At 34.5% G+C, this 12110-nt stretch overlaps 1 protein-coding gene across 2 annotated transcripts in view; it reads left to right on the forward strand.

The window, feature by feature from the left end:
- The first annotated feature begins 3425 nt into the window (after nt 1–3425).
- LOC117995869 (frequenin-2) overlaps nt 3426–12110 on the forward strand; it is a 127339-nt gene continuing 118654 nt past the window's right edge. For both annotated transcript variants that reach the window (XM_034983881.2, XM_069509105.1), the window contains exon 1: nt 3426–3634. The gene's annotated coding sequence lies outside the window, so the exon portion shown is untranslated. The remainder of the gene's footprint in view (nt 3635–12110) is intronic.

Below are 12110 nucleotides of genomic sequence, written 5' to 3' on the forward strand. Positions count from 1 at the left end.
CTTTGAAGCTCCATATAAATAATATTACTAACACTTAATATTATAAATGCGACAGTGTGTCTGTCAGCCTGCTAAATTTTCAAGCCCCATCGTTTTGGCCGATTTATACTGGTTGGTAGGTACAGAGACAGCTTACATCCCGGGGAAAGACATGATTATTTTTTATCTGGAAAATCATAGAGTTCCCACGGAATTATTAACAGAAACATAAATCTATACCGCCAAATCCAACTCGGATAAGCAGCGTTCAGGAAGCTTCGAGATGTCTTCTTGTTCAAAATTCCTCACTTGACTATAATATAATATATATTCCGTAGTGTGAAATGAAACCTGTTTAACTTTTCTTGTGGTAATTTTTTTAAATTAGCAATAGCTTTCCAAACGACAACACTATATTTTGCATAAGTGTTGTCATTATTACGAAACATATTAAATCTTATTCACATTTGAAAAGCGGAGGTGGAGTTGAAAGATTCAAGGATTTAATTAAAATGTTTTGTTGTTTACAATGCTTTTGTATCGACAATATTGTTTACAGGTGCATGTTTAATTTTTCTGAGTTGTATATTTATCTACTTTGTTCAGTCTGTTCGTCTTGCCTTTGTACTACCTACTTACTAATTTATTCAAATGTATATTCTAGTAATTTTTTTGAAAAACAGACTATAGTAAAAAAAGTCTGAAAACTTTTACCAGACATTTCACCGCGATTAGACCATCCATCCAGACAGCCTGGCTGTCCAGCGCGGAATGAAGCCAGTATTCTTGGCACCATTCCACACGGGTAATATTTGTATAGTAATTACATGAGGCTAACTTAAGATTTTATTATAATATTTTCTATTCTCTTTGAATTAATTTCAAATAATAATAATTTTTATATTTTTAATTAATATTTATTAGAAATAATTATTTCCAAAGCCAAAATTCCATTTTACCATTTTGACTTTTTGGACTAGGCTGTCTTATACTTATTATGTATTTAAATGCATAATAAGTATAAGACTTTGGATAAAATAGGATACTAGGAGTTTAAGATTTAAGTTCATTTCACATTACGGGACATAATATATATTATATCCCGTAGTGTGAAATGAACTTTATTGTTATCTCAATAATTTCGCATGTTCACGTATTTTTAAAACATAAATAATAAGTAATTTAAGTCACTTGTGATTAGCCCAAACATAAGTTTGTGTACACAGGTTTTTACACGTGCTACGTTAAAAGACTCACTTTATTTGGCTTCACCTGACTATATAACCTTCATTTTGCTAAATAGATCAAGGGCTCGTACCCTCCACTCGGCTTCAAAGGCTCACCTCATTCAGGACCTCCTTCACGAGCTTCGTGCTTTACAACACCCTCTAGGAATAAGACAGTCATGATTGCGTGGAATCTTCAGGGATATGATTTCGTTCTAGGCTACTTTCGATGACGTACGTGGAGTCAGATAATCTTTGTTCTGTGATATATCATTATTGTGATGTGAAATTTGAATAGCAGTAAACATGAAAAAAAAAATTGTTTCTATCAAAATGCTGTCCCATTAAAATACATAGTTCCGGACAACCTAGTCCAAAGGTGAATCAGTAAAATTTTTTTTTTTGTAAATCTTTGAACTGTAAGTTCAGCCACTCCGCGAATGGACCAAAATATATTCGGTAGTTAGAAGCCGATGTTTTGGTTTTGCACAAAACATTATCGACATTCCTAACGATTGCCTAGGTCAAAAGCGATGTGTCGGCACTTTAGCTTTGAACTAAGTATAACATAAATACTAAACCTAAACAGAATCCTTGAAATTCACATAGTTACACCACAGAGTCAAAAACAACAACTCTTGAGTGTGAAAAGTCCGTACGTATTTAATCAGTTTTCACTATCGTAGCCTACTCGTAAACATAGGCTGGCGCGATCGTTCTATATAGCGGGACATTCTTATCATTGCAAATACTATTGCTGAACATATTATTATTATTGATTTAAGGATAAATTGAAATAATATATGGATTAAAAAAATATAATAAGTATATAGCGAGCATGCAAGCAGGCGGGTTACCTGATATAAATTGATGCAACATGAAAATGAACATTCCCAACACTGCAGAAGAGATTAAGTTTCACAATTTGTATGTGCGAGGAAAAATATCTGGCACAAAGGGTGATCGAAGTGCACTAGGCACCCAGATGATGAGGGTGAAAATGCCAGTATGGTTTAAATAGGGAGGGTGAAATAAGGTCAAACAACTCCTCTTGACGTTATAAAGGCGGTGGAACACGCAAAGAGAGCTTGCTTCTCTGCAGTTCTCCAGACTTTCCAACGAGCTGGTTAGTTTGAAAAATATATTGATGAAAACGCGTAAAATTTAACTCCTCACGCGCCATTTTAGCTTTCTGCGTCAAATTTCATGTCAAAAGTATTATTTAAGACCTTATTTTAAAAGTGTTGACCCATACGGTAAAAATGGCGCGTGAAGAGTCATTTTGTATGGACTAGGTATATGCGTGACGTGCTTATGCTCGCGACTTGGTCCGCGTGGATTACCTAAATTTCAACCCCCTATTTTACTCCCTTGGGTTGGATTTTTAAAAACCTCTTCTTAGTGTATGCATACGTCATAATAGCTATCTGCATGCCAAATTTCAGCCCAATCCGTCTATTAGTTTGAGCTGTGCGTTGATAGATCAATCGTGTCACAGTCACCTTTTCCTTTTATATATCTAGATCTGTTAGATTACTCTTTTCTACGTATTCTATTATCTAGTATTCTACGATGAGTAACGACACATTATTTTTCTAACAATGTGCCTGTGTATCTGGAGAGGGATCCAAAAAGTTTTTAAGTACTAGGAGGTCTTGCAAATTTAAAAACACATGATATCGCCTTCAGGCGGGTCGGTCCGCTATATTAGTGCTTTAAGCTTTTATTATCTGCGCAGCGTTTCAGTTACGCTACCCTTCATTAGCTAACAAAAGCACTTTCAATGATCTGTAAAATACGTTCTATGAAATTTGGAAGTAGTTCGCAAGTTTGTTTGTTTGTACGTTCGTTTACTCTCACATTATGTTGAACTTAGATTCAATTGGCTACGTCGCAGCTTCCGATTGCCGCAAGGACAAAAGGACAAAGACCGCTGGCTTTAAGAGGTTACAAGGAAGCTAAGAATCGCAAATGTACCGGCGCGCGCGTCCAAAACACGAAGCTGCATTATCAGTGCGACAAACCATAATCGCGCATGTGCAAAACTCCTATATGTAATCGCGGACTGATCCAAAAACAAGCGAGATCCATGGACTAACGTCCGTTAGGAAACTTTACTCATTCATCTTTTCCCTTAAAGAGGGGAGCGGGGGCCGCTGCGCTACTCCGCGCGTTACGTAACCCTGGTGGAGGGTGACGCCAATTCCTACCCGAGTCGCCTTCGCGCGCGGACCTGTTCCCGCGTCACCGCCACGCTCGCACGAAATCGCACCCTCAGCGCATTGCCGCCGTACGTGAGCCACAAGCCCGAACAGCCGCGTCGCGACTCCGTCGGGATACATTTCTGACTCGTTTAGCTTTTGTTCAGATATAACTTCACTCTAATAAATTCTAGCACTGTTACCAGTCTTCACTCACCACCTGAAGCGGTAAGCTCTACTTGATGATTATATATTTAATATATTTACCATAAAATAATTGGTTATATAACATTTCTGGAAACCATTTAGATTACAGCTTTATATGTTTTAACTGATCTGCTATGCGAATTAAATTGTGTTTAACAGCATTCTATAAGATAAGTGTAACTTGTTAAATTAAGTATCGAACCGAAACTTTGTTTTGCTATTTTGAGTAAGTACTTCAATGGTATGACTTAATAAAGAATTTTACAATATATATTTCAAAGAAGTAAAGCAAATGAATCTTATCTTACATAACGTAATGTAGATTAATTACTTAAAATATATCATTATATATGCGTATTTAAAGCCTATTTCGTTGTAATGAAAGGAGTAAGAAAAATAGATTTTTTTCTATGGGTTAATAATAAGTCAAATTTTGGTTAAAAACGACGGCACTTTGTGTTAGTTATAACAATATTATTTCATTAGATCGCAGGTGTTATAACATCGTGTGAGGTCGAATGCTACAAAGTGCTGTTTTATGTAACGACCACGAGCGACGCTCTTGACTATTTAATTTATTAAAATAAGGTTAATACAATATTTTGGGCTGTAATAACGCCTAATAACAAAATACTATATCGAGACAGTGCTTTGTGAGAGTGCGCTAAAACAAAATAACCGATAATAATGACTTAAAGCGAGGCGACATAGTCGTAAAAGTATTCGCTTCACTGAACACTTATTAGAAAACAAACAAGGGTACCACGTTATTTATGCATACATACACACCTATAACTAAAATAATGTACGCATAACAATTGTGTGAAAAATCGATAACAGTGCTTTTTAAAACCACTGCTACTAAAATTAACCAAACTTTGTTTTCTACAAAAACATTTGTTTAGACATTTTTAACAATACACAAATATGGCTACAATATTTTAACTTTTGAAAAAAAAAACTTGCAGACTCTTATAAAGACTGCTTTTCAAACGGTAGTAGAGACTCGTAAGAGAAAACTTATTGAATTAAATAAATACTTTTGAATGATATCGCAAATCACTTAGACGTAGAAAAGAGATTATTTCGTAGCGTTATTTCGTACGACTCTACGAGGCGCTACGGCCTACGTCGCCTGTAAGCGTTCGCGTAGCGGCCTAATAAAGTACCGATCATTTTTGCACGATCTCAACATGAAGGTCGAATGCCGTGATTAATGCTCAGCGAAGAAAGGGACTTTACTTATCCCCCATTAATGTACATCGTTGAGCCTTGAATTTATTTTAGAGAAATTATTGTTTCCGTTTCTTTTACTCAATTTTTATGGAATGTTCTTTTAACAAATATTGTTATTTTATACACTGACTAATATAATATTGGGTATGCAGGTTCTTATAAACATTTAACTTATAAGATTAGTTAATCAAGCCGATATTTATCCGTGCATGAGATGGAATATTAATCAGGATGAAGAGATACCTAGAAAAGGGTTGACAATTGGAATTCCTAAAAACATTGATATTGATTTTTAAGTTTGAAAAATTAGCGGGTCACATTTTTCTTATTTTATTTCAATAAATAGGTTAAATTTAAACGTTATAATTAAGTTTTTTCTCTTTATCGTAATCATCATTGCAGAGGGTCGTGTTTCCTTTCATTAATAATATATCGTATTTCAGAGTTTGGGCTTGAGCTTGTATTTTTTAGTCTTTCAGCTAGTCAACTGTAGATTATTGTTAGTGTTAGAGAGCTAAGAATGTGTGAATATTTTTTTAAATATTCTGCACATAATAGAACTCTAGTAATTTTTTGAAGAAAAAACCATTTTCATCAATTACAAAAACATTAAAAGTGAACAAATATATGCCTTAGTTTATTAAAATAATAAAAAAAACTAAAAAACATAAAACAATAATTTGGAAACGGGTCATTTTCATCTGTAAAATATTTAGGGGTCATTTTATAGCTTTAGACCCTTCTCAATAAGATTGTATTTTGTGATGTCACGCTGTATGAAGAAATAAATTGCAGAACTTTGTCATTTTGTAAGAGAACGTATTGATGCCGCGTTTTATTATTCGAGCGTCGCGTCAGCCTTTACCTAAAACAGTATAAATCACTGATAAGCTTTTAGTACGGTTTTGTGCCGCCCATAGCGGGTATGTAACTTGTAAAAGCGTATTAGGATTTCAGAATGACTAGCTATCTAAGGCACTGTACGGTTATATTTTTTCGTATGACAAAAATAAAGCTTCGGTTAAACTGATGTAAATTTTGCACGGAGTATATTATGTGTATTAGCGTGAATTGTGAATGTATTACTTTGCCACTACCCACGCCAATTTGAACACGTCCTTACATCTTTTTTGACACAATCAGCGTGAGGATTCCACTCAATGTGACTAAAGCTTTATCCACCATTGTGTTAGTTTACTCTGATTGTGTCTTTAAGTCTGATTGTGTGTCAGTCATAATTTTCAGCCATACAAAATTATTTATTACACACACAATCTGTAAAACGATTTGACAGATTGTACGCGTTACAATCCCCAAATTATTAATTAAAAAAAGATAATATTATTCCTGGTTATTCGAGTATGAAACTTTTTATTCCTAAAGCTAATTAACATTTGAATTAGATACGCAATTAGCAACTTAGTACAACTGCATTACGATCAAATGATTGAATTAATATCTTACCAGTATTACAATTTGAAATCTAATAGTATCAATTAGTTATTAGAAGACTGATTAAGTAATTAGTAGAGTTTCAACACTTCATGCTTCTATCTGCGTGTGTACCTATTTGTCGGTTGATTGATTTCGCCATAATCGTTAAAAAAATGTACTATTGTTTTACAAGACGTATTATGATTATTTAGTTTCAGTATGCAAACTTTATAGTTAATGTTTTTTTTTAAATTACCCGTTGTTTTAGATAAGAATAGATAATGGATATAAAAATTAAAACTTTTTCAAGGGCGTACACAGATAGCGTAATGTGGAATAGCCTGAAGCAGCGACACTTTTATATTATTGTGTAAGTTGGAAAACACGCCCAGAAACTCTTAGCCTAATGAAAATACACTCTAAGACCATGGCGCGCTCCCCAGAGGCAACTAAATTGTACTTTGGTCTATGAAAATACTTACGCGTGAAAATAAACGTAACTTTTCTCTATAAACTGACATATTTTCGCGTGAAACTAACAGCTACTTTTAGTTTTATGTGTGGATTTGTGAGCGTGGTTTACATATAAATTCTCTATTTAAATTGCGTTTTTGAAAATAGAAAAGTATTTTGTAGCTTTGATATTTATAGTAGGTACCTTTTTGATCGCCATATTTTGTTTTCATTTCATACAACCTGAATGGCTATTATTGTGCACACGTGGACTGTACCACAGACAAAAACACAAAAATATCAGTGTAGTTACAGTTCCGGTACAGTACCGTTGACCACCACCCTGATGATTATTGTATTCTCAAATTACTGATTCGATTGATACCATATATTCTCTATTACAATTAAATAACAGATGAGAGTAGATATTTCTAATTAGACCAATATATAAATATATATGTATTTGAATAAGACCGTCACGATCGGATTGGTGTATTTTACGCTGTAGGTATGGTAAGGTTTATTACCATTACATAATAATGTTTCCTCGCTAATGGAAGTAAAGCCCTGTACAAGTCCCGGCCGAAATAGCAATAACCCTCTTGGTTTACTTTAAAAGGACTTGGCTTGCATCTCGGTCTTTCAAAATCCCTTGGAATGTCCCCGGCTTCGCCTCGATCTTCCGATGTTACTCAACCGGTAGTTGCTTTATTTCAGGCCTGGACTGTAATGTTAAATAAATTATGTGATGGATAGTTCGAGAATCCCTTAATTGGATACTCGTCTGGAAGAATCTGTTTAAACCTTATAGGTTGACCTCATTAAAAAGTTCGATTAACACACTTCAAGAGAGACATCAGTTACTACAGTAATTATAATATTAAAGCTCCTACTTAAAAAGTATGTTTACATCTTTTTGATTTATACAGACTGTCCACTAATAGGTATGTATATCCGTGTCTAATCCTGGCTGCAATACATACATACGTGTTATTCTTATTACATGGTTTAGAAAAAAAACTTATCTAATATTAATAGATTAAAAAACGTGATTACTTTCTGATAGCTGGAACAAAGTAAGAAAAGTACATTTCTAAATTGGCTCAGCCCTAAGGCGTTCCTTTGTTACAAGACTTTGTGGCCCCAGCAAATTACAACACTTCCGCTGGGTGACGTAGCGTTCCGGCATGATGACGTATAGATGCCAAATAGTTTAGGAGTCTTGGCTACTATTGCTGGTTACCTACTATGAGCTTTGTGTAATAATTACACCATGGAGTACTAATAAACTAATCTACTAATAAGGAATTATTTATTACAAAGAGGACGACCAGTATTTTTTGAGCTATGTCTGTGACTCTACCACTGATTCGGAATGAATATTAAACTGAAAAGAGCTGAAAAGAAACTCAGCAGTTGCTCTTTTTAATTCATATAAAGTTACAATAGGTATATAACAATACATTAAACCATCTTGTGGGCAACTGAAGCTGTGGGCCTGTCATTTCTAAGCTATATTACGCTGAACGATTCATCGTAATATAGCTTAGATCATTCATCACCACGGTGCGATGCATTTTAAAATCCGCAAATTTGAAATTTAATCCAGGTATCAAAATTCGGCGCGGAATTAATTCCGCAGTGCGCGCACTTCTATGTAATTCTATAGTTCACAGTTTTGCGGAAAAAAACGTACGGAAATTTTCCGTGGTGCGCGCTAGATCTTACAGGGCAAAAAAACAATGTCTATCCGTTTGTTCGTATCTGTTTCGTTATATTTTATATCCACGCATTACCCACGTCACGCTTATATGGGAGAATTTTTGATTTGACATATTGTTTTAGTGGGATATAATTGTATTTAATGACTGAGCTGATGCCCGCAACTTCGTCTGCGTAAGTTTAGCTTAGCAAAAATATATTGGGAGCTATTTGATTTTCTCACAGAAATTTAACAGCCTACTACTGTGGGTAACTGTGCAAAAAATCTCGTCGGTGTATTGCTCCGTCGCGTTGTGGCGTGATTGATGATTTTATTTTTCCCATTTTATGCCCATATATAATATCGGAATTGATTACTGATTAATTAAATTAATGTGTTACCCTGCTAAAGACTTTGGCCTGACCTGGTCAGTCAACTGGACAGTGGACCTCATATCCTGTGTTGGTCAAAGTGATTGCAATTGATATGTCCTGTATAGTATATTGGAAGCATTCATCGGAAATTGCCGACATTCAATTGAACTGTATCTGGAAATTAATCTATCTGCCTAAGCACATTTCGGTTAATTTCCACTACACTGTACCTACTGTAGGTAAAATTATTTATATACTCATCATCATGATCAACCCATCGCCGACTCACTACAGAGCACGGGTCTCCCAGAGTGAGAAAGGTTGTGGCCGTAGTCTACCACACTGTCCAAGTGTGTATTGGCCGACTTTATACACCTTTCAGAAGATTATGGAGAATAATCAGGCATGCAAGTTTCCTCACAATGTTTTCCTTCACCGTTAAAGCAAGTAATATTTAATTAATTAGAACGTAAATAACTCCGAAAAGTTAAAGGTGCCATGCGTGCCCGGGATCGAACCCCCGACTTCCCATTAGGAGGCGTACGTCCTAACGACTAGGCTATCACAGCTTCTTCGAAGGACATGGGGAAACGGGTTTAAGCTAGTATGTCAGCATTTCCAGCGCTAGTTTTAATTATGGAAAACTGAACTGTTAGTTTATTCAGTCAGTTGACCTAATTTAAAAATAAATAAAATTTAATTGAATGAATTGAACTTCTCTTAACTATTTTCAGACATTCCAACCGAGTTAAGTAGATCAGATAGTTTCAAAGTAAAATTTGTTAAAACTAGATTACTTTAAAAATAAATCTTTCAGTATTATTTAGATTAATCTATTAGGATCTTAGTTTCAATCCTGGGCACGCACCTCTAACTCTTCGGAGTTATATCCATTTTAAGTAATTAAATATCACTTGCTTTAACGATGAAGCCAAACATTGTGAGGAAACCTGTATTCCTGAGAGTTCTTCATAATATTTTCAAAGGCTTGAAAAAACTGCCCATCCTTACTTGGCCAGCGTGGTAGTCTATGGCCAAAACCCTTCTCATACCAACAGGAGACCTGTGTTCTGTAGTGAGCCGGCGGTGGGTTAATCATGATGATTAGGATCTTTGTCCTATTACAGTATTAGGCAGCATTTTGAGAAAAGGCTTTCCTTAGCTTATAATAAATGCGATGCGAAAAGCTAATTGAACGGGTACAATGTCACGCCCTTTTCATATTTCCGGAGCTTTTTTAATTAAAACCTTGACAGTATAAAGTGTGCCCTACACGAAGGATCATTTCGTTAGCTTATTTTAGGTATATGAACTGGAATTTGTAATTCTGTTTAAGATAATACTTAATTATTAAGTAAGGGGATATTGAAAAGTAGTAGGCACAAGTCGTACGTATGAATGGAAAAACAAAATATTATGTTGGTTCCACGCAGCACCCTAAATTCAAAAAACTTTTTTAATTATAATATAATAATAAGTTATAAAAGTTTTACTGTAACCTGTACTGACCATAACATTCAACAACATTAAATTATCACTTTTCATTAAGTCAATAAATAAATAGAAAAATATAAAAAAACTTCCACAAAAAGTAATCAAATAATTAAGATTTGATCGAATACACATACACACACTGTTGTAATTTAATTATTGTATATACCTACATTTATCCTAAATCTATTCTGTTAAAATAGTTTTAATTATAATTTTAAGTAATCTCTTTTGGCCTTCTGTTATACCTAGATTTAAATTTAAATAATAATTATGTGTTTACGCTGTTGATTACTTTCAAATAAACAAAATAAAAATAAAATAAAATGAAGAATGTGTGCGTCCTGTTTTGCATATTAGATTCACTTATAATGCTTAAAAAATTACTCCTTACGCGCCATTTTAACTTTTTTTGTCAAAATTCACGTCAAAGTACGATTTTGTTGAACCGTACTTTTGACATGACAGTTACCCAGAATCATAGAGTAAAATGGCGCATGAGGAGTAATTTTTTACGGACTATGCCTATCTCATTTTATTTGTACCGTGCAGCGTATGAAAAATAAAGACTTTTTCATCATAATTCTGTGCCACATAAGCTTATGGTATACATTTTGGCAATAAAAATAACGAATCGTAACCCAAACAACGACAAGCGGAGTTATTACAGTGTAATAAAAACATTAAACAATATTTGTCCATTTTTTCTTCAAACTTACCTAACTGAATATAAAAATACCGCAGGCGCATCAACACGCAATATTAAATTTTTTAACAATAAAGTATTTAATTAAAACTAAAATAAATTAAAATGAATCTAAAACCTCATCGAGACTACCGCAGCGAGGCATCGTAGCCAAGATGCAGCATTGCCCCTTTGGATGGCCAAACTAATTCGCCAATGGATTCATATGGAATAGTTGCAAACAGTAGGTACACCGAAACTAGGCAGAGGACAATAGATGCGTTATCGTGCCATTCATACCGATATTTCAGAAATTGAACTCCTAAATTCTGGACGCTATTGTTTTCTGTATAGGCTGTACTTATATGTATACTATGTTTTGAAGTCAAACGATCTCTTTATAATCTTTTAATAGACACAAAAAATGTATTACCGCTATCCGTACTTTGAAACCATCCAACCGATGTGTCTCAAACCAGTTTTAGAAAGGCAATAATGTAAAGATGTTTGTAGAGATTTTTAAATTTTTTTAAGCGTAGTAGTAGCACACACTGGGTATCCGCTAGTTTCCTATAAAAAAGTTTTACCACCATTTTTGTGGAAAGATATATTATATTAACTTTCCAATTAAAAAATTACAGTGCCAGTAAATCTATATGTGACGCACAACAGACGGAAATATTTAAGTGCGGAAACCAGCCCAGAGTGAAGAAGAATCTATATGTGTGCCAGTGTCTCTAAACAGGAAAGTACAATGGTTTCAACTATCTCCACATCTTTTTATAGCTATAAGTACACTTATACGTAGTCGAGAACAAAAAGGGTGAGGAAAAACAAACTGCGCCTGAAAGTGGGCGGAGGGTCCTAAAATGGAGTCTTCGAAAACAAACAGACTTGCATACGTATCACCTTATTATATTATTATTTCGGGTCGTCCTTGCTTGTTTCAGATTTTATTTAAAAATATCTATCTAGCGAACAATGGATATCCTTAAAAACAATCTCGATTGTTTTCTCGATAAAGATTTTCGGTTCCTGTATTGTATTCATTAATTACTCGTAGTGCTCAGTGTGGAAAAGTCAGATTGACTTTAAATTGGCATACTCTACGACCAACAGAAA

Source organism: Maniola hyperantus, chromosome Z (genome assembly GCF_902806685.2).
Source record: "Maniola hyperantus chromosome Z, iAphHyp1.2, whole genome shotgun sequence".
Classification (NCBI taxonomy): domain Eukaryota; kingdom Metazoa; phylum Arthropoda; class Insecta; order Lepidoptera; family Nymphalidae; genus Maniola; species Maniola hyperantus.